The following is a 5,530-nucleotide window of genomic DNA, read 5'->3' on the forward strand; positions in this document are numbered from 1 at the left end:
TGCAGTCAATTGACATCAAATCCCATTTTCCTTTAGATATGTGGAGAATTTTGTGCTGGTGTATTCCCCCCCTTGATCTTAGTGGAGGGCACGAATATAGTGATTCGTATCTTTCTCTACCTGAGTGTGAAACTTTAATATAGGAATGAGCTTCAACTTTATGCTACAAGCAATATACCCACATTTTCCTTGTATGATCATTAACAAAATGCTGAAATTACCTGTATCCATTGTGACTAGGTGTCATGTGTTGGATATAGTTGAGAAGTTTGTTGGAATGTGTTATTGTCATTTATGCCAACATATTCCTCTCTATGTTCCAGTGTTGCAGTCATATTAAGTAAGTTGGTTTGGTCAGTGTGTTGCAGATGAGTTGTTGTAGATTAAAGTGTTTTGAGATAAGTATCTCTATTTGGTTCAGTTAAAGTTTCAAAGTTCTGCATGGATATTTGATCGAGTTATGAGATTCGGTATTGTGGTTGGTTTTTCAGTTGTTCAGTGTTGATCGGTGTTCTAGATTTTTCTCCACATTGTAATATCTTGGTTTGTGGAATTGGCAAAATTTTTGGGACGTTCTGGTGTGTCCTCAATTCAGATGGTTCATGATTTGGAGGTTTGCAAGTGAATATTTTAATATGTAGTGTTGGTGGAGATGATGGTTTGATAATTAATGATGCTTGTGGATGTTTCTAGATTGTGTCCTATAAGTTTTGGTGGTCTGCATTGATTGTTGTGCTTGTTATTGATGGTTTGCCTTGATCTAGTGGTGTTATTCATGTTATTGGGTGACCTATTGATTGTAGCATGTTGCGGATGTTTGAGCCATAATACTTGAAGGTGTTTCATGTTCAAGGTATTGGTCTAGTTCCATGCTATGTTTTAGCCAACATTATTTTGGTTAGCATGTAATATTGTAGTGTGTATGGTTATACCTTTGTAAGTTGTGATGTGTGTTGAGCCAACCTTGAAATATAGGTCAATGATATATCTAATAAATGTAATACTCATGTGAGAGGATGATTTGGATGTGTGAATAATGTATTGATCTTTCAAAAGTGTGAAGGAGAAGAATATGTATTATGTGTTTAACCAAAACCGTAACTACGCATGAGGAGATATTATTCTATCAGTTCATGATCTTCCGGATGTAATCTGAATGTTTTCGTAAGACAATGAGTCTTCCCCAGGGTTGTAGCCCTTGTTGTTGTTATTTTTTGAGTAGTGAGCTATAGGTAGTATGTCTGAATGCATGTGCATTCCCCATTGTAATATTTCATATACTTCTAATAAGGTATCATCATATTGTGGGTAGGTTCCCACCGTGTTTTTTTCCTTAACTGGGTTTTTCATGTCAAAAATCTTGGTGTTATGTGTGTTATTGATGTGATTTTGATTTATGATTTCACTGTTAATTATCAGATTTGAAATTGTGTTTGAGTTAAGAATAGTTTTTGAGAAAAATGATTCACCCCCCCCCCCTCTCAATTTTTTTCCTTGTTGCCAACATCATGGGGCCGCATAGATCGATATGCACCAGCTGCAAAGGTTGCCTTGCATGATGCTCACTTGGATAGAAAGGTGTATGAGGTTGTTTTCTAACAATACAACTGGGGCAAATAGCACTCAACTTATCAAGTGAGGGAAGACCTCTTACCATACTTTTCTTACTAAGTGTTAGCAAGTAACCAATGCTCAAATGACCAAATCTATAATGCCAAAGCATAGAAATATCATTATCCTTAGTCACTAAGGCTTTATTATTTGCAGTTATATCACTAACTCATTTAACTGCAAAATCTGACAAAAAATACATAATTAGATATTTCGTCGGATAATTAAAATTTATGTCCGACGTTCGTTGGATTGACAAAAATTTCCGATGAAAGTTCATCAGAATTTAGATGAATGTTTGTCAGAATTTGTATGAATATTTTTTTAATAAATAAAAGTGAGCTCTACAATTCATAAATGACTAATTTGATCATCAGATAAAATACACAACTAAACATTAGATTTATGCTTGGACAACAATTATATGTATGTATGTATGTACACACATGTATATGTATATGTATACGTATACATATATGTGCGTATATACATATATACAAATATATATTTTATATGCATGTGTGTATATAAATATATATATCATATATATATTTATATTTTTATTTTTAATATAAATAAATATATATTATTAATTGTAGACGTCTAAAAATGGTCAACGCTTACGGAGTCATACTTTAACATCTGCGCATTGCCTTATTTTAGGGTTTTTGTGTTGTATTAACATTTCTTCTATGTTACGCACTTGGTCTTTATCATTTGTGAGCATTGAGTCCTTCTTCTACATTCCTCATTTTTCTTGCTTTTGAATTTGGTCTTGTTGATAACAATCTCCAGTCATGATTTTGGTCGATCCTCATCCTTGTTAATCTTGTCATTTTACGATCAATTCGTCATCGATCCTTGTCCTTGTCAATCTTGTCATCTTGCAATCGATTTGTCATCGATCCTTGTTCTTGTCAATCTCATCAATTTTGCGATTGATTTGTCATCGATCGTTGTCCTTTTCAATCGTGTCAATTTGGATCAATTAGTCATTGTTCCTCGTCAATTGGCGCCTATCAATTTGGTCTCTTTATCAATCTTGGTCAATTTGTCAACCAATCTCAATCGTTTATCAACATTGGTCCTTTTTCAATCAAAATCATGATCGAATCGACATTAATTTCTTGTTGTCTTGACCTAATTCCTTGTCCTCTTATTTCTAGGATTTTATGATTTATTCATTTAATCTTGATTGTCATTTTCCCTCTAGGTTAAATAATTTATTTATTTATCCTAAGTCTTCTTGTCACAATTAAATATTTATTTAATTGGCTAATTAATTCCCCCTCTTTTTGTGAATTAATTAATGAATGAAAAATTATTAATTAATTCACCCAATTTTCTAATTTCATCAATTTCTAATTTCGTAATTTCCAATTCATCATTTTTAACCTTATTTATTAATTGCTCCTAATTCCTAATTTTCTATTTCTCCTATTTTCTTCAATTTTTCTAATATTTCCCCTAATTTAATGGGAATGGCATTTCAATTTTGTTAAGTTGTCATAATTTGTCAATCAATCAATCTTGCATAGAAAGTGTCAGTTTTGTCATAATTTGTCATATTTGTCATTCTTGATTTGAAATTTCCTTTCAAATCTCCTCATGCTAATCTTGTCATCTCTCCAATTTGTCTATAAATTGGATGATTTTTCTTCAATCAAAGGGGGATCCAACCACATTTTCAAAGAATCAATCACGCTTCTAATATCCTTACGCTGCCATTTCATCTTGTCAATCTTGCTTTCATACTATGCTTTTGCATTTGTAGGTGAGATCCACAAACAAAGTAATTTGAAGGAGAAAGAAGGACAATGGAGAATTATGGAGGAGATATTTGCGTTTATAATGGTTTGTATTTGGTTTGATTATCTTGTCTTCATATCTCTATTGAATGTTATTAGGATTTCTTATCATTGCAATCTAGTTTTTGTGGCAAATTTGTCAGTTTTAGGGTTTTCTCCAAAGGGTTTCATTTCCTTGTTTCATGCACCAATCAGGGTTTTTCGTATCTATTTTGACCTATCCTACCCTTATCCCTCTTTTCAGGATCATCTGTGCGTTGTTTTTGGTCAAATTAGGGTCCCAAGTGCACAACTGTGCCTGTGTACCCTGTCCTATGCCTATGCAACATCAAGCTGCACCTGTGTACCCTACATAGGCATAGATCATCCTCACACAAGCACAGAATGCACCCACACAGGTGCAAAAGTCTCTTTTTCCCTTCCCTGTGGGCCCCACAATGTCCCGCAATCAAGCAAAATTCATGAAATTGACAATATGGGCTTTTGAGATACATACCGCTGCTCTCGCATCGTTCGGTCGTCTGTAGGTGCGTACACATTCCCCGAGGTGATCTGCCATTGGAATGTTCACCATCTCTATGCAAGGGTCCTTTTCCAGAGCAACAATTCCCCCACTTTGGCTAGTGCATATGAGCTCTTTTCCTTCTCTTTGTCTCATTTATAGATCTTTGTCAGTCCCTAGATGGACGTGCACCCTCTCCATCTTATGCTGGTTGCGGTCTTTTGCACCTTCCACTACTTGTCATTTGTGTATCCGACCTTCGATCTTTCATCCGTTTGATCCTATCATTTTCTATCATTCTTATCGATCAATTGGCCTCTTTTTTGGATGTTTCCAGCCAATTCCTCGAGGGGGCATGCATATGTCATTGTTATTGTCTGGGGCATTTTCATTATTGTTCTTTGAAACAACGCTTAGAATCACATTGTCTCAAAGAGGGGCAAAATGTAGACATCTAAAAATGGTCAACGCTTGTGGAGTCATACTTTAACATTTGCACATTGCCTTATTTTAGGGTTTTTGTGTTGCATTAACATTTCTTCTATGTTGCACGCTTGGTCTTTATCATTTGCAAGCATCAAGTCCTTCTTCTAGATTCCTCATTGTTATCGCTTGGTCTTTATCAATTTGCCTCCACTTCCCCTCCCATTCCATCATATTTTGAAGTTTTGCAAGAGCAATTTACACCATCGCCTCCAAATGATGTATCAAATAATGCATCCTCCCAAGGATTTTTTGCCACAGAAATATATGCTAATTAATTCATTTATACAAATCCCTTGTACTATTTGGAAATGCAAGATTTAATGCCATCAAATGCTTCTCTTTTAGAGAGTCCCATTCAAATTCCATCCCCTTCGTGCCAAATCATTGATTCCTTGTCAGAATCCTCCATGCATATCCAAAGTCCAACCCCATGTCAAGAGGATAATTTAGAGCATGAAGAAATGTGTCTTGAAATAGATCAAGATCAAGATCCTGAAACCTTATCATCCCATCCAATTGTTGACCAGGATCCCATTTCTCTAGACACTCGCAATGATTCCATTATTCCTGTCCATTCTATCTAAGAACACAATATCCTTCCAAATCCCATTGACATTCCACTTCCTAAGAAAGATCAAGATATCCCTTCCATCCTTTCTGATGATCCCATTAAAATTCAAGAGCAAAGCACCTTTAAAGAGGATTCCAATGATCTTCCTCCTTGTCAAGATCAAATTATTCCTTTAAATCCTCCACAAGATCCTTTTGTTCCTCCATCTCCTTGTCTTAGTCCTCCATATCCACTCCAAGGTCTCATTTCTTTTGATGATCCCATTATTTCTCCCATTTCATCTCTTGAAGAGCCTGTCATTGAACCATGTCCACAACACAATCCTAGTCCCCCTCATGATCCTAATCCCCCTCATGATTCTAACGTGTCAGTGCAAGATGTCAATGAACCCTTGACATGCATAATGGGTTCTCCCACTTTGGTGCAATCTGATCCACTTCAAGATCTCATTATTTCTCTCATATCATATCCACCTCATAATGGACTCGTGTCTCTTCCCAAAGAAAAGAGTATCCTACAAGTCAAGATATTCATAAAGGCAAAGGGGTAGAC

This window comes from Cryptomeria japonica, chromosome 10, assembly GCF_030272615.1.
Source record: "Cryptomeria japonica chromosome 10, Sugi_1.0, whole genome shotgun sequence".
Classification (NCBI taxonomy): domain Eukaryota; kingdom Viridiplantae; phylum Streptophyta; class Pinopsida; order Cupressales; family Cupressaceae; genus Cryptomeria; species Cryptomeria japonica.